General features: G+C 36.9%; 15 non-coding genes across 15 annotated transcripts; all 15 read left to right on the top strand.

Moving 5' to 3' along the window:
* Positions 1-967: 967 nt before the first annotated feature.
* On the top strand, positions 968-1,048 carry TRNAL-AAG (transfer RNA leucine (anticodon AAG)). The gene has a single exon. It is a non-coding gene; the product is annotated as a tRNA-Leu (tRNA).
* A 572-nt stretch (positions 1,049-1,620) lies between these two features.
* TRNAL-AAG (transfer RNA leucine (anticodon AAG)) lies at positions 1,621-1,701 on the top strand. Its single transcript has one exon. It is a non-coding gene; the product is annotated as a tRNA-Leu (tRNA).
* A 626-nt stretch (positions 1,702-2,327) lies between these two features.
* On the top strand, positions 2,328-2,408 carry TRNAL-AAG (transfer RNA leucine (anticodon AAG)). The gene has a single exon. It is a non-coding gene; the product is annotated as a tRNA-Leu (tRNA).
* An 897-nt stretch (positions 2,409-3,305) lies between these two features.
* On the top strand, positions 3,306-3,386 carry TRNAL-AAG (transfer RNA leucine (anticodon AAG)). Its single transcript has one exon. It is a non-coding gene; the product is annotated as a tRNA-Leu (tRNA).
* A 513-nt stretch (positions 3,387-3,899) lies between these two features.
* Positions 3,900-3,980, top strand: TRNAL-AAG (transfer RNA leucine (anticodon AAG)). The gene has a single exon. It is a non-coding gene; the product is annotated as a tRNA-Leu (tRNA).
* A 637-nt stretch (positions 3,981-4,617) lies between these two features.
* On the top strand, positions 4,618-4,698 carry TRNAL-AAG (transfer RNA leucine (anticodon AAG)). The gene has a single exon. It is a non-coding gene; the product is annotated as a tRNA-Leu (tRNA).
* A 337-nt stretch (positions 4,699-5,035) lies between these two features.
* On the top strand, positions 5,036-5,116 carry TRNAL-AAG (transfer RNA leucine (anticodon AAG)). The gene has a single exon. It is a non-coding gene; the product is annotated as a tRNA-Leu (tRNA).
* Positions 5,117-6,572: 1,456 nt separating this feature from the next.
* TRNAL-AAG (transfer RNA leucine (anticodon AAG)) lies at positions 6,573-6,653 on the top strand. The gene has a single exon. It is a non-coding gene; the product is annotated as a tRNA-Leu (tRNA).
* Positions 6,654-7,885: 1,232 nt separating this feature from the next.
* TRNAL-AAG (transfer RNA leucine (anticodon AAG)) lies at positions 7,886-7,966 on the top strand. The gene has a single exon. It is a non-coding gene; the product is annotated as a tRNA-Leu (tRNA).
* A 1,221-nt stretch (positions 7,967-9,187) lies between these two features.
* On the top strand, positions 9,188-9,268 carry TRNAL-AAG (transfer RNA leucine (anticodon AAG)). Its single transcript has one exon. It is a non-coding gene; the product is annotated as a tRNA-Leu (tRNA).
* A 2,177-nt stretch (positions 9,269-11,445) lies between these two features.
* On the top strand, positions 11,446-11,526 carry TRNAL-AAG (transfer RNA leucine (anticodon AAG)). Its single transcript has one exon. It is a non-coding gene; the product is annotated as a tRNA-Leu (tRNA).
* Positions 11,527-12,271: 745 nt separating this feature from the next.
* Positions 12,272-12,352, top strand: TRNAL-AAG (transfer RNA leucine (anticodon AAG)). The gene has a single exon. It is a non-coding gene; the product is annotated as a tRNA-Leu (tRNA).
* Positions 12,353-13,649: 1,297 nt separating this feature from the next.
* Positions 13,650-13,730, top strand: TRNAL-AAG (transfer RNA leucine (anticodon AAG)). The gene has a single exon. It is a non-coding gene; the product is annotated as a tRNA-Leu (tRNA).
* Positions 13,731-14,831: 1,101 nt separating this feature from the next.
* Positions 14,832-14,912, top strand: TRNAL-AAG (transfer RNA leucine (anticodon AAG)). Its single transcript has one exon. It is a non-coding gene; the product is annotated as a tRNA-Leu (tRNA).
* A 1,525-nt stretch (positions 14,913-16,437) lies between these two features.
* On the top strand, positions 16,438-16,518 carry TRNAL-AAG (transfer RNA leucine (anticodon AAG)). Its single transcript has one exon. It is a non-coding gene; the product is annotated as a tRNA-Leu (tRNA).
* The last annotated feature ends 300 nt before the right edge of the window (positions 16,519-16,818 follow it).

Raw genomic sequence — 16,818 nt, 5'->3', positions numbered from 1 at the left:
TGATTGCCTAATTATTTTAATTTATCAGAGGAAACTAAGTGCCGCTTTCGATAGTCCTAAAGGCGTCGGTTGATAAAGGTTCTGGTCCGAAAAGGCGTGGTTTCAAATCCCACTCTCAACACAAATAACTGATATTTTTCTTTCTGATTTTTGACTAAAAATATCCCTTTTTTACTTCTGACGATTGCCAAATTATTCTAATTTATCAGAGGAAACTAAGTGCCGCTTTCGATAATCCTAAAAATTCAAGTTGGGATGGCCGAGTTGGTCTAAGGCGCCAGAATAAGGTTCTGGTCCGAAAGGGCATGGGTTCAAATCCCACTCTCAACACAAATAATTGGTATTTTTCTTTCTGATTTTTGACTAAAAATATCCCTTTTTTACTTCGCAGATTACTGATATTTTTCTTTTTGATTTTTTACTAAAACTATCCCTTTTTTACTTCTAACGATTGCCAACTTATTCTAATTTATCAGAGGAAACTAAGTGCCGCTTTCGATAGTCCTAATGGTGCCAGTTGGGATGGCCGAGTTTGTCTAAGGCACCGTATTTTTCTTTCTAATTTTTGACTAAAAATATCCCTTTTTTACTTGATTGCCAAATTATTTTAATTTATCAGAGGAAACTAAATGCCACTTTCGATAGTCCTAAAGGCGCCAGATTAAGGTTCTTGTCCGAAAGGGCGTGGGTTCAAATCCCACTCTCAACACAAATAACAACTTATTCTAATTTATCAGAGAAAACTAAATGCCCCTTTCGATAGTCCTAAAGGGGCCAGTTGGGATGGTCGAGTTGGTCTAAGGCACCAGTTTACTGATATTTTTCTTTATGATTTTTGACTAAAAATATCCCTTTTTTACTTCTGACATTGACTAAAAATATCCCTTTTTTACTTTTGACAATTGCCAACTTATTCTAATTTATCAGAGGAAACTAAGTGCCGCTTTCGATAGTCCTAAAAGTGCCAGTTGGGATGGCCGAGTTGGTCTAAGGCGCCAGATTAAGGTTCTGGTTCGAAAGGGCGTGGGTTCAAATCCCACTCTCAACACAAATAACTGGTATTTTTTTTTTCTGATTTTTGACTAAAAATATCCCTTTTTTACTTCTCACGATTGCCAACTTATTCTAATTTATCAGATGAAACTAAGTGCTGCTTTCGATAGTCATAAATGCACTAGTTGGGATTGCCGAGTTGCTCTAAGGCGTCAGATTAAGGTTTTGGTCCGAAAGGGCGTGGGTTCAAATCCCACTCTCAACACAAATAACTGGTATTTTTTTTTCTGATTTTTGACTAAAAATATCCGTTTTTTACTTCTGACGATTGCCAACTTATTCTAATTTATCAGAGGAAACTAAGTGCCGCTTTCGTTAGTCCTAATGGTGCCAGTTGGGATGGCCGAGTTGGTCTAAGGCACCGTATTTTTCTTTCTAATTTTTGACTAAAAATATCCCTTTTTTACTTTATTGCCAGTTTCAAATCCCACTCTCAACACAAATAACTGATATTTTTCTTTTTGATTTTTGACTAAAAATATCCCTTTTTTACTTCTGACGATTGCCAACTTATTCTAATTTATCAGAGGAAACTAAGTGCCGCTTTCGATAGTCCTAAAGGCGCCAGTTGGGATGGCCGAGTTGGTCCAAGGCGCCAAATTAAGGTTCTGGTCCGAAAGGGCGTGGGTTCAAATCCCACTCTCAACACAAATAACAACTTATTCTAATTTATCAGAGAAAACTAAATGCCCCTTTCGATAGTCCTAAAGGGGCCAGTTGGGATGGTCGAGTTGGTCTAAGGCACCAGTTTACTGATATTTTTCTTTATGATTTTTGACTAAAAATATCCCTTTTTTACTTTTGACATTGACTAAAAATATCCTTTTTTTACTTCTGACAATTGCCAACTTATTCTAATTTATCAGAGGAAACTAAGTGCCGCTTTCGATAGTGCTAAAGGTGCCAGTTGGGATGGCCGAGTTGGTCTAAGGTGCTAGATTAAGATTCTGTTCCGAAAGGGCGTGGGTTCAAATCCCACTCTCAACACAAATAACAACTTATTCTAATTTATCAGAGGAAACTAAATGCCCCTTTCGATAGTCCAAAAGATGCCAGTTGGGATGGCCGAGTTGGGCCGAGTTGGTCTAACGTGCCAAATTAAGATTTTGGTCCGAAAGGGTGTGGGTTCAAATCCCACTCTCAACACAAATAATTGGTATTTTTCTTTCTGATTTTTGACTAAAAATATCCCTTTTTTACTTCGGACGATTGCCAACTTATTCTAATTTATCAGAGGAAACTAAGTGCCACTTTCGATAATATTAAAAATGCAAGTTGGGATGGCCGAGTTGGTCTAAGGTGCCAGATTAAGGTTCTGGTCCGAAAGGGCGTGGGTTCAAATCCCACTCTCAACACAAATAATTGGTATTTTTTTTTTCTGATTTTTGACTAAAAATATCCCTTTTTTACTTCGCAGATTACTGATATTTTTCTTTTTGATTTTTTACTAAAACTATCCCTTTTTTACTTCTAACGATTGCCAACTTATTCTAATTTATCAGAGGAAACTAAGTGCCGCTTTCGATAGTCCTAATGGTGCCAGTTGGGATGGCCGAGTTTGTCTAAGGCACCGTATTTTTCTTTCTAATTTTTGACTAAAACTATCCCTTTTTTACTTGATTGCCAAATTATTTTAATTTATCAGAGGAAACTAAATGCCACTTTCGATAGTCCTAAAGCCGTCGGTTGATAAAGATTCTGGTCCGAAAAGGCGTGGTTTCAAATCCCACTCTCAACACAAATAACTGATATTTTTCTTCTGGTCTGAAAGGGCGTGGGTTCAAATCCCACTCTCAACACAAATAACTTATATTTTTCTTTCTGATTTTTGACTAAAAATATCCGTTTTTTACTTCGCAGATTACTGATATTTTTCTTTTTGATTTTTTACTAAGACTATCCCTTTTTTACTTCTAACGATTGCCAACTTATTCTAATTTATCAGAGGAAACTAAGTGCCGCTTTCGATAGTTTTAATGGTGCCAGTTGGGATGGCCGAGTTGGTCTAAGGCACCGTATTTTTCTTTCTAATTTTTGACTAAAAATATCCCTTTTTTACTTGATTGCCAAATTATTTTAATTTATCAGAGGAAACTAAGTGCCACTTTCGATAGTCCTAAAGGCGTCGGTTGATAAAGGTTCTGGTCCGAAAAGGCGTGGTTTCAAATCCCACTCTCAACACAAATAACTCCAACTTATTCTAATTTATCAGAGGAAACTAAGTGCCGCTTTCGATAGTCATAAATTCACTAGTTGGGATGGCCGAGTTGGTCTAAGGCGCCAGATTAAGGTTCTGGTCCGAAAGGGCGTGGGTTCAAATCCCACTCTCAACACAAATAACTGGTATTTTTTTTTTTTCTGATTTTTGACTAAAAATATCCCTTTTTTACTTCGCAGATTACTGATATTTTTCTTTTTGATTTTTTACTAAAACTTTCCCTTTTTTACTTCTAACGATTGCCAACTTATTCTAATTTATCAGAGGAAACTAAGTGCCGCTTTCGATAGTCCTAATGGTGCCAGTTGGGATGGCCGAGTTGGTCTAAGGCACCGTATTTTTCTTTCTAATTTTTGACAAAAAATATCCTTTTTTTACTTGATTGCCTAATTATTTTAATTTATCAGAGGAAACTAAGTGCCGCTTTCGATAGTCCTAAAGGCGTCGGTTGATAAAGGTTCTGGTCCGAAAAGGCGTGGTTTCAAATCCCACTCTCAACACAAATAACTGATATTTTTCTTTCTGATTTTTGACTAAAAATATCCCTTTTTTACTTCTGACGATTGCCAAATTATTCTAATTTATCAGAGGAAACTAAGTGCAGCTTTCGATAATCCTAAAAATTCAAGTTGGGATGGCCGAGTTGGTCTAAGGCGCCAGATTAAGGTTCTGGTCCGAAAGGGCATGGGTTCAAATCCCACTCTCAACACAAATAATTGGTATTTTTCTTTCTGATTTTTGACTAAAAATATCCCTTTTTTACTTCGCAGATTACTGATATTTTTCTTTTTGATTTTTTACTAAAACTATCCCTTTTTTACTTCTAACGATTGCCAACTTATTCTAATTTATCAGAGGAAACTAAGTGCCGCTTTCGATAGTTCTAATGGTGCCAGTTGGGATGGCCGAGTTTGTCTAAGGCACCGTATTTTTCTTTCTAATTTTTGACTAAAAATATCCCTTTTTTACTTGATTGCCAAATTATTTTAATTTATCAGAGGAAACTAAATGCCACTTTCGATAGTCCTAAAGGTGCCAGATTAAGGTTCTGGTCCGAAAGGGCGTGGGTTCAAATCCCACTCTCAACACAAATAACAACTTATTCTAATTTATCAGAGAAAACTAAATGCCCCTTTCGATAGTCCTAAATGGGCCAGTTGGGATGGTCGAGTTGGTCTAAGGCACCAGTTTACTGATATTTTTCTTTATGATTTTTGACTAAAAATATCCCTTTTTTACTTCTGACATTGACTAAAAATATCCCTTTTTTACTTCTGACAATTGCCAACTTATTCTAATTTATCAGAGGAAACTAAGTGCCGCTTTCGATAGTCCGAAAGGTGCCAGTTGGGATGGCCGAGTTGGTCTAAGGCGCCAGATTAAGGTTCTGGTCCGAAAGGGCGTGGGTTCAAATCCCACTCTCAACACAAATAACTGGTATTTTTTTTTCTGATTTTTGACTAAAAATATCCCTTTTTTACTTCTGACGATTGCCAAATTATTCTAATTTATCAGAGGAAACTAAGTGCCGCTTTCGATAATCCTAAATATTCAAGTTGGGATGGTCGAGTTGATCTAAGGCGCCAGATTAAGGTTCTGGTCCGAAAGGGCGTGGGTTCAAATCCCACTATCAACACAAATAACTGGTATTTTTTTTTCTGATTTTTGACTAAAAATATCCCTTTTTTACTTCTGACGATTGCCAAATTATTCTAATTTATCAGAGGAAACTAAGTGCCGCTTTCGATAATCCTAAATATTCAAGTTGGGATGGCCGAGTTGGTCTAAGGCGCCAGATTAAGGTTCTGGTCCGAAAGGGCGTGGGTTCAAATCCCACTCTCAACACAAATAACTGGTATTTTTCTTTCTGATTTTTGACTAAAAATATCCCTTTTTTACTTCGCAGATTACTGATATTTTTCTTTTTGATTTTTTACTAAAACTATCCCTTTTTTACTTCTAACGATTGCCAACTTATTCTAATTTATCAGAGGAAACTAAGTGCCGCTTTCGATAGTCCTAATGGTGCCAGTTGGGATGGCCGAGTTTGTCTAAGGCACCGTATTTTTCTTTCTAACTTTTGACTAAAAATATCCCTTTTTTACTTGATTGCCAAATTATTTTAATTTATCAGAGGAAACTAAATGCCACTTTCGATAGTCCTAAAGGTGTCGGTTGATAAAGATTCTGGTCCGAAAAGGCGTGGTTTCAAATCCCACTCTCAACACAAATAACTGATATTTTTCTTCTGGTCTAAAAGGGCGTGGGTTCAAATCCCACTCTCAACACAAATAACTTATATTTTTCTTTCTGATTTTTGACTAAAAATATCCCTTTTTTACTTCGCAGATTACTGATATTTTTCTTTTTGATTTTTTACTAAAACTATCCCTTTTTTACTTCTAACGATTGCCAACTTATTCTAATTTATCAGAGGAAACTAAGTGCCGCTTTCGATAGTTCTAATGGTGCCAGTTGGGATGGCCGAGTTGGTCTAAGGCACCGTATTTTTCTTTCTAATTTTTAACTAAAAATATCCCTTTTTTACTTGATTGCCAAATTATTTTAATTTATCAGAGGAAACTAAGTGCCGCTTTCGATAGTCCTAAAGGCGTCGGTTGATAAAGGTTCTGGTCCGAAAAGGCGTGGTTTCAAATCCCACTCTCAACACAAATAACTGATATTTTTTCTTTCTGATTTTTGACTAAAAATATCCCTTTTTTACTTCTGACGATTGTGAACTTATTCTAATTTATCAGAGGAAACTAAGTACCGCTTTCGATAGTCATAAATGCACTAGCTGGGATGGCCGAGTTGGTCTAAGGCGCCAGATTAAGCACTCTCAACACAAATAACTGGTATTTTTTTTTCTGATTTTTGACTAAAAATATCCCTTTTTTACTTCGCAGATTACTGATATTTTTCTTTTTGATTTTTTACTAAAACTATCCCTTTTTTACTTCTAACGATTGCCAACTTATTCTAATTTATCAGAGGAAACTAAGTGCCGCTTTCGATAGTTCTAATGGTGCCAGTTGGGATGGCCGAGTTGGTCTAAGGCACCGTATTTTTCTTTCTAATTTTTGACTAAAAATATCCCTTTTTTACTTGATTGCCAAATTATTTTAATTTATCAGAGGAAACTAAGTGCCACTTTCGATAGTCCTAAAGGCGTCGGTTGATAAAGGTTCTGGTCCGAAAAGGCGTGGTTTCGAATCCCACTCTCAACACAAATAACTCCAACTTATTCTAATTTATCAGAGGAAACTAAGTGCCGCTTTCGATAGTCATAAATGCACTAGTTGGGATGGCCGAATTGGTCTAAGGCGCCAGATTAAGGTTCTGGTCCGAAAGGGCGTGGGTTCAAATCCCACTCTCAACACAAATAACTGGTATTTTTTTTTTTTTCTGATTTTTGACTAAAAATATCCCTTTTTTACTTCGCAGATTACTGATATTTTTCTTTTTGATTTTTTACTAAAACTATCCCTTTTTTACTTCTAACGATTGCCAACTTATTCTAATTTATCAGAGGAAACTACGTACCGCTTTCGATAGTCCTAATGGTGCCAGTTGGGATGGCCGAGTTGGTCTAAGGCACCGTATTTTTCTTTCTAATTTTTGACAAAAAATATCTTTTTTTTACTTGATTGCTTAATTATTTTAATTTATCAGAGGAAACTAAGTGCCGCTTTCGATAGTCCTAAAGGCGTCGGTTGATAAAGGTTCTGGTCCGAAAAGGCGTGGTTTCAAATCCCACTCTCAACACAAATAACTGATATTTTTCTTTCTGATTTTTGACTAAAAATATCCCTTTTTTACTTCTGACGATTGCCAAATTATTCTAATTTATCAGAGGAAACTAAGTGCCGCTTTCGATAATCCTAAAAATTCAAGTTGGGATGGCCGAGTTGGTCTAAGGCGCCAGAATAAGGTTCTGGTCCGAAAGGGCATGGGTTCAAATCCCACTCTCAACACAAATAACTGGTATTTTTCTTTCTGATTTTTGACTAAAAATATCCCTTTTTTACTTCGCAGATTACTGATATTTTTCTTTTTGATTTTTTACTAAAACTATCCCTTTTTTACTTCTAACGATTGCCAACTTATTCTAATTTATCAGAGGAAACTAAGTGCCGCTTTCGATAGTCCTAATGGTGCCAGTTGGGATGGCCGAGTTTGTCTAAGGCACCGTATTTTTCTTTCTAATTTTTGACTAAAAATATCCCTTTTTTACTTGATTGCCAAATTATTTTAATTTATCAGAGGAAACTAAATGCCACTTTCGATAGTCCTAAAGGCGCCAGATTAAGGTTCTGGTCCGAAAGGGCGTGGGTTCAAATCCCACTCTCAACACAAATAACAACTTATTCTAATTTATCAGAGAAAACTAAATGCCCCTTTCGATAGTCCTAAAGGGGCCAGTTGGGATGGTCGAGTTGGTCTAAGGCACCAGTTTACTGATATTTTTCTTTATGATTTTTGACTAAAAATATCCCTTTTTTACTTCTGACATTGACTAAAAATATCCCTTTTTTACTTTTGACAATTGCCAACTTATTCTAATTTATCAGAGGAAACTAAGTGCCGCTTTCGATAGTCCTAAAGGTGCCAGTTGGGATGACCGAGTTGGTCTAAGGCGCCAGATTAAGGTTCTGGTTCGAAAGGGCGTGGGTTCAAATCCCACTCTCAACACAAATAACTGGTATTTTTTTTTTCTGATTTTTGACTAAAAATATCCCTTTTTTACTTCTCACGATTGCCAACTTATTCTAATTTATCAGATGAAACTAAGTGCTGCTTTCGATAGTCATAAATGCACTAGTTGGGATTGCCGAGTTGCTCTAAGGCGTCAGATTAAGGTTTTGGTCCGAAAGGGCGTGGGTTCAAATCCCACTCTCAACACAAATAACTGGTATTTTTTTTTTCTGATTTTTGACTAAAAATATCCCTTTTTTACTTCTGACGATTGCCAACTTATTCTAATTTATCAGAGGAAACTAAGTGCCGCTTTCGTTAGTCCTAATGGTGCCAGTTGGGATGGCCGAGTTGGTCTAAGGCACCGTATTTTTCTTTCTAATTTTTGACTAAAAATATCCCTTTTTTACTTTATTGCCAGTTTCAAATCCCCAGATTAAGGTTCTGGTCCGAAAGGGCGTGGGTTCAAATCCCACTCTCAACACAAATAACAACTTATTCTAATTTATCAGAGAAAACTAAATGCCCCTTTCGATAGTCCTAAAGGGGCCAGTTGGGATGGTCGAGTTGGTCTAAGGCACCAGTTTACTGATATTTTTCTTTATGATTTTTGACTAAAAATATCCCTTTTTTACTTTTGACATTGACTAAAAATATCCCTTTTTTACTTCTGACAATTGCCAACTTATTCTAATTTATCAGAGGAAACTAAGTGCCGCTTTCGATAGTCCTAAAGGTGCCAGTTGGGATGGCCGAGTTGGTCTAAGGTGCTAGATTAAGATTCTGTTCCGAAAGGGCGTGGGTTCAAATCCCACTCTCAACACAAATAACAACTTATTCTAATTTATTAGAGGAAACTAAATGCCCCTTTCGATAGTCCTAAAGGGGCCAGATGGCCGAGTTGGTCTAAGGCGCCAGAAAGGTTCTGGTCCGAAAGGGAACTTATTTTAATTTATCAAAGGAAACTAAGTACTCCTTTCGATAGTCCAAAAGATGCCAGTTGGGATGGCCGAGTTGGGCCGAGTTGGTCTAACGTGCCAAATTAAGATTTTGGTCCGAAAGGGTGTGGGTTCAAATCCCACTCTCAACACAAATAATTGGTATTTTTCTTTCTGATTTTTGACTAAAAATATCCCTTTTTTACTTCGGACGATTGCCAACTTATTCTAATTTATCAGAGGAAACTAAGTGCCGCTTTCGATAATATTAAAAATGCAAGTTGGGATGGCCGAGTTGGTCTAAGGTGCCAGATTAAGGTTCTGGTCCGAAAGGGCGTGGGTTCAAATCCCACTCTCAACACAAATAATTGGTATTTTTTTTTCTGATTTTTTACTAACAATATCCCTTTTTTACTTCTAACGATTGCCAAATTATTCTAATTTATCAGAGGAAACTAAGTGCCGCTTTCGATAATCCTAAAAATGCAAGTTGGGATGGCTGAGTTGGTCTAAGGCGCTAGATTAAGGTTCTGGTCCGAAAGGGCATGGGTTCAAATCCCACTCTCAACACAAATAACTGGTATTTTTCTTTCTGATTTTTGACTAAAAATATCCCTTTTTTACTTCCCAGATTACTGATATTTTTCTTTTTGATTTTTTACTAAAACTATCCCTTTTTTACTTATAACGATCTTTCGATAGTCCTAATGATTGCCAACTTATTCTAATTTATCAGAGGAAACTAAGTGCCGCTTTCGATAGTCCTAATGGTGCCAATTGGGATGGCCGAGTTGGTCTAAGGCGCCAGATTAAGGTTCTGGTTCAAAAGAGCTTTGTTTCAAATCCTATTTTTGACTGAAACTAAATGCGGCTTTCGATAATCCTAAAGGCGCCGGTTGATAAAGGTTCTGGTCCGCTTGGTTTCAAATCCCACTCTCAACACAAATAACTGATATTTTTCTTTCTGATTTTTGACTAAAAATATCCCTTTTTTACTTCTGACGATTGCCAACTTATTCTAATTTATCTGAGGAAACTAAGTGCCGCTTTCGATAGTCCTAAAGGCGCCAGTTGGGATGGCCAAGTTGGTCTAAGATGCCAGATTAAGGTTCTGGTCCGAAAAGGGCGTGGGTTCAAATTCCACTCTCAACATAAATAATTGGTATTTTTTTTTTCTGATTTTTTACTAACAATATCCCTTTTTTACTTCTAACGATTGCCAAATTATTCTAATTTATCAGAGGAAACTAAGTGCCGCTTTCGATAATCCTAAAAATGCAAGTTGGGATGGCTGAGTTGGTCTAAGACGTCAGATTAAGGTTCTGGTCCAAAAGGGCATGGGTTCAAATCCCACTCTCAACACAATAACTGGTATTTTTCTTTCTGATTTTTGACTAAAAATATCCCTTTTTTACTTCCCAGATTACTGATATTTTTCTTTTTGATTTTTTACTAAAACTATCCCTTTTTTACTTCTAACGATCTTTCGATAGTCCTAATGATTGCCAACTTATTCTAATTTATCAGAGGAAACTAAGTGCCGCTTTCGATAGTCCTAATGGTGCCAGTTGGGATGGCCGAGTTGGTCTAAGGCGCCAGATTAAGGTTCTGGTTCAAAAGAGCTTTGTTTCAAATCCCACTCTCAACACAAATAACTGGTATTTTTGACTAAAAATATCCCTTTTTTACTTGATTGCCAACTTATTTTAATTTATCAGAGGAAATTATGTGCCGCTTTCGATAATCCTAAAGGTGCCGGTTGATAAAGGTTCTGGTCCGAAAGGGCGTGGGTTCAAATCCCACTCTCAACACAAATAACTGGTATTTTTCTTTCTAATTTTTGACTAAAAATATCGCTTTTTTACTTCTAACGATTGCCAAATTATTCTAATTTATCAAAAGAAACTAAGTGCCGCTTTCGATACTCCTAAAAATCCAAGTTGGGATGGCCGAGTTGGTCTAAGGCTCCAGATTAAGGTTGTGGTCCGAAAGGGCGTGGGTTCAAATCCCACTCTCAACACAAATAACTGGTATTTTTCTTTCTGATTTTTGACTAAAAATATCCCTTTTTTACTTCGCAGATTACTGATATTTTTCTTTTTGATTTTTTACTAAAACTATCCCTTTTTTACTTCTAACGATTGCCAACTTATTCTAATTTATCAGAGGAAATTAAGTGCCGCTTTCGATAGTCCCAAAGACCCCAGTTGGGATGGCCGAGTTGGTCTAAGGCACCGTATTTTTCTTTCTAATTTTTGACTAAAAATATCCCTTTTTTACTTGATTGCCAACTTATTTTAATTTATCAGAGGAAACTAAGTGCCGCTTTCGATAGTCCTAAAGGCGTTGGTTGATTAAGGTTCTGGTCCGAAAAGGCGTGGTTTCAAATCCCACTCTCAACACAAATACACAAATAACTGATATTTTTCTTTCTGATTTTTGACTAAAAATATCCCTGTTTTACTTCTGACGATTGCCAACTTATTCTAATTTATCAGAGGAAACTAAGTGCCGCTTTCGATAGTCCTAAAGGCGCCAGTTGGGATGGCCGAGTTGGTCTAAGGCGCCAGATTAAGATTCTGGTCCGAAAGGGCGTGGGTACAAATCCCACTCTCAACACAAATAACTGGTATTTTTCTTTCTGATTTTTGACTAAAAATATCCCTTTTTTACTTCGCAGATTACTGATATTTTTCTTTTTGATTTTTTACTAAAACTATCTTTTTTTTACTTCTAACGATTGCCAACTTATTCTAATTTATCAGAGGAAACTAAGTGCCGCTTTCGATAGTCCTAATGGTGCCAGTTGGGATGGCCGAGTTGGTCTAAGGCACCGTATTTTTCTTTCTAATTTTTGACTAAAAATATCCCTTTTTTATTTGATTGCCAAATTATTTTAATTTATCAGAGGAAACTAAGTGCCGCTTTCGATAGTCCTAAAGGCGTCGGTTGATAAAGGTTCTGGTCCGAAAAGGCGTGGTTTCAAATCCCACTCTCAACACAAATAACTGATATTTTTCTTTTTGATTTTTGACTAAAAATATCCCTTTTTTACTTCTGACGATTGCCAACTTATTCTAATTTATCAGAGGAAACTAAGTCCCGCTTTCGATAGTCCTAAAGGCGCCAGTTGGGATGGCTGAGTTGGTCCAAGGCGCCAGATTAAGGTTCTGGTCTGAAAAGACACAAATAGCTAGTATTTTTCTTTCTGATTTTTGACTAAAAATATCCCTTTTTTACTTCTGACGATTGTCGCTTTCGATAGTCCTAAAGGGGCCAGTTGGGATGGCCGAGTTGGTCTAAAGCGATTGCCAACTTATTCTAATTTAACTAAGTGCCGTTTTCGATAGTCCTAAAGGTGCCAGTTGGGATGGTCGAGTTGGTCTAAGGCGCTAGATTAAGATTCTGGTCCGAAAGGGCGTGGGTTCAAATCCCACTCTCAACACAAATAACAACTTATTCTAATTTATCAAAGAAAACTAAATGCCCCTTTCGATAGTCCTAAAGGGGCCAGTTGGGATGGTCGAGTTGGTCTAAGGCACCAGTTTTCTGATATTTTTTTTTATGATTTTTGACTAAAAATATCCCTTTTTTACTTCTGACGATTGCCAACTTATTCTAATTTATCAGAGGAAACTAAGTGCCGCTTTCGATAGTCCTAAAGGTGCCAGTTGGGATGGGCGAGTTGGTCTAAGGCGTTAGATTAAGGTTCGTGGGTTCAAATCCCACTCTCAACACAAATAACAACTTATTCTAATTTATCAGAGGAAACTAGATGCCGCTTTCGATAGTCCTAAAGGCGCTAGTTGGGATGGCCGAGTTGGTCTAAGGCGCCAGAACTTATTCTAATTTATCAGAGTTGGGATGGCCGATGGTCTAAGTTGTCAGATTAAGGTTCTGGTCCGAAAGGGCTTGAGTGCCGTTTTCGATACTCCTAAAAATACAAGTTGGGATGGCCGAGTTAGTCTAAGGCGTCAGATTAAGGTTCTGGTCCGTAAGGGCGTAAGTTCAAATCCCACTCTCAACACAAATAACTGGTATTTTTCTTCCTGATTTTTGACTAAAAATATCCTAATGATTGCCAACTTATTGATTATTCTAATTTATTTGAGGAAACTAAGTGCCGCTTTCGATACTCCTAAAAATGCAAGTTGGGATGGCCAAGTTGGTCTAAGGCGTCAGATTAAGGTTCTGGTCCGAAAGGGCGTGAGTTCAAATTTCACTCTCAACACAAATAACAGGTAATTTTTTTTTCTGATTTTTGACTAAAAATATCCTTTTTTTACTTCCCAGATTACTGATATTTTTCTTTTTGATTTTTGACTAAAACTATCCCTTTTTTACTTCTAACGATTGCCAAATTATTCTAATTTATCAGAGGAAACTAAGTGCCGCTTTCGATAGTCCTAATGGTGCCAGTTGGGATGGCCGAGTTGGTCTAAGGCACCGTATTTTTCTTTCTAATTTTTGACTAAAAATATCCCTTTTTTACTTGATTGCCAACTTATTTTAATTTATCAGAGGAAACTAAGTGCCGCTTTCGATAGTCCTAAAGGCGTCGGTTGATAAAGGTTCTGGTCCGAAAGGGCGTGGGTTCAAATCCCACTCTCAACACAAATAACTGGTATTTTTCTTTCTAATTTTTGACTAAAAATATCCCTTTTTTACTTCTAACGATTGCCAAATTATTCTAATTTATCAAAGGAAACTAAGTATCGCTTTCGATAGTCCTAAAGGTGCCAGTTGGGATGGCCGAGTTGGTCTAAGGCGCCAGATTAAGGTTCTGGTCCGAAAGGGCGTGGGTTTAAATCCCACTCTCAACACAAATAACTGGTATTTTTCTTTCTGATTTTTGACTAAAAATATCCCTTTTTTACTTCGCAGATTACTAATATTTTTCTTTTTGATTTTTTACTAAAACTATCCTTTTTTTACTTCTAACGATTGCCAACTTATTCTAATTTATCAGAGGAAACTAAGTGCCGCTTTCGATAGTCCTAATGGTGCCAGTTGGGATGGCCGAGTTGGTCTAAGGCACCGTATTTTTCTTTCTAATTTTTGACTAAAAATATCCCTTTTTTACTTGATTGCCAAATTATTTTAATTTATCAGAGGAAACTAAGTGCCGCTTTCGATAGTCCTAAAGGCGTCGGTTGATAAAGGTTCTGGTCCGAAAAGGCGTGGTTTCAAATCTCACTCTCAACACAAATAACTGATATTTTTCTTTCTGATTTTTGACTAAAAATATCCCTTTTTTACTTCTGACGATTGCCAACTTATTCTAATTTATCAGAGGAAACTAAGTGCCGCTTTCGATAGTCCTAAAGGCGCCAGTTGGGATGGCCGAGTTGGTCTAAGGCGCCAGATTAAGGTTTTGGTCCGAAAGGGCGTGGGTACAAATCCCACTCTCAACACAAATAACTGGTATTTTTCTTTCTGATTTTTGACTAAAAATATCCCTTTTTTACTTCGCAGATTACTGATATTTTTCTTTTTGATTTTTTACTAAAACTATCCCTTTTTTACTTCTAACGATTGCCAACTTATTCTAATTTATCAGAGGAAACTAAGTGCCGCTTTCGATAGTCCTAATGGTGCCAGTTGGGATGGCCGAGTTGGTCTAAGGCACCGTATTTTTCTTTCTAATTTTTGACTAAAAATATCACTTTTTTACTTGATTGCCAAATTATTTTAATTTATCAGAGGAAACTAAGTGCCGCTTTCGATAGTCGTAAAGGCGTCGGTTGATAAAGGTTCTGGTCCGAAAAGGCGTGGTTTCAAATCCCACTCTCAACACAAATAACTGATATTTTTCTTTCTGATTTTTGACTAAAAATATCCCTTTTTTACTTCTGACGATTGCCAAATTATTCTAATTTATCAGAGGAAACTAAGTGCCGCTTTCGATAATCCTAAAAATTCAAGTTGGGATGGCCGAGTTGGTCTAAGGCGCCAGATTAAGGTTCTGGTCCGAAAGGGCGTGGGTTCAAATCCCACTCTCAACACAAATAACTGGTATTTTTCTTTCTGATTTTTGACTAAAAATATCCCTTTTTTACTTCGCAGATTACTGATATTTTTCTTTTTGATTTTTTACTAAAACTATCCCTTTTTTACTTCTAACGATTGCCAACTTATTCTAATTTATCAGAGGAAACTAAGTGCCGCTTTCGATAGTCCTAATGGTGCCAGTTGGGATGGCCGAGTTTGTCTAAGGCACCGTATTTTTCTTTCTAATTTTTGACTAAAAATATCCCTTTTTTACTTGATTGCCAAATTATTTTAATTTATCAGAGGAAACTAAATGCCACTTTCGATAGTCCTAAAGGCGTCGGTTGATAAAGATTCTGGTCCGAAAAGGCGTGGTTTCAAATCCCACTCTCAACACAAATAACTGATATTTTTCTTCTGGTCTGAAAGGGCGTGGGTTCAAATCCCACTCTCAACACAAATAACTTATATTTTTCTTTCTGATTTTTGACTAAAAATATCCCTTTTTTACTTCGCAGATTACTGATATTTTTCTTTTTGATTTTTTACTAAAACTATCCCTTTTTTACTTCTAACGATTGCCAACTTATTCTAATTTATCAGAGGAAACTAAGTGCCGCTTTCGATAGTTTTAATGGTGCCAGTTGGGATGGCCAAGTTGGTCTAAGGCACCGTATTTTTCTTTCTAATTTTTGACTAAAAATATCCCTTTTTTACTTGATTGCCAAATTATTTTAATTTATCAGAGGAAACTAAGTGCCACTTTCGATAGTCCTAAAGGCGTCGGTTGATAAAGGTTCTGGTCCGAAAAGGCGTGGTTTCAAATCCCACTCTCAACACAAATAACTCCAACTTATTCTAATTTATCAGAGGAAACTAAGTGCCGCTTTCGATAGTTATAAATGCACTAGTTGGGATGGTCGAGTTGGTCTAAGGCGCCAGATTAAGGTTCTGGTCCGAAAGGGCGTGGGTTCAAATCTCACTCTCAACACAAATAACTGGTATTTTTTTTTTTCTGATTTTTGACTAAAAATATCCCTTTTTTACTTCGAAGATTACTGATATTTTTCTTTTTGATTTTTTACTAAAACTATCCCTTTTTTACTTCTAACGATTGCCAACTTATTCTAATTTATCAGAGGAAACTAAGTGCCGCTTTCGTTAGTCCTAATGGTGCCAGTTGGGATGGCCGAGTTGGTCTAAGGCACCGTATTTTTCTTTCTAATTTTTGACTAAAAATATCCCTTTTTTACTTGATTGCCAGTTTCAAATCCCACTCTCAACACAAATAACTGATATTTTTCTTTTTGATTTTTGATTAAAAATATCCCTTTTTTACTTCTGACGATTGCCAACTTATTCTAATTTATCAGAGGAAACTAAGTGCCGCTTTCGATAGTCCTAAAGGCGCCAGATGGGATGGCCGAGTTGGTCCAAGGCGCCAGATTAAGGTTCTGGTCTGAAAAGGCGTGGTTTCAAATCCCACTCTAATTTATCAGAGGAAACTAAGTGCCGATTTCGATAGTCCTAAAGGTGCCAGTTGGGATGGCCTAGTTGGTCTAAGGCGCCAGATTAAGGTTCTGGTCCGAAAGGGCGTGGGTTCAAATCCCACTCTCAACACAAATAACAACTTATTCTAATTTATCAGAGAAAACTAAATGCCCCTTTCGATAGTCCTAAAGGGGCCAGTTGGGATGGTCTTGTTGGTCTAAGGCACCAGTTTACTGATATTTTTCTTTATGATTTTTGACTAAGAATATCCATTTTTTACTTCTGACATTGACTAAAAATATCCCCTTTTTACTTCTGACAATTGCCAACTTATTCTAATTTATCAGAGGAAACTAAATGCCGCTTTCGATAGTCCTAAAGGGGCCAGTTAGGATGGCCGAGTTAGTCTAAGGCGCCAGAAAGGTTCTG

This window comes from Musa acuminata, unplaced genomic scaffold (genome assembly GCF_036884655.1).
Source record: "Musa acuminata AAA Group cultivar baxijiao unplaced genomic scaffold, Cavendish_Baxijiao_AAA HiC_scaffold_481, whole genome shotgun sequence".
Taxonomy (NCBI): domain Eukaryota; kingdom Viridiplantae; phylum Streptophyta; class Magnoliopsida; order Zingiberales; family Musaceae; genus Musa; species Musa acuminata.
The sequence above is the reverse complement of the archived record's forward strand: the minus strand, read 5'-3'. Positions and strand labels throughout refer to the sequence as shown.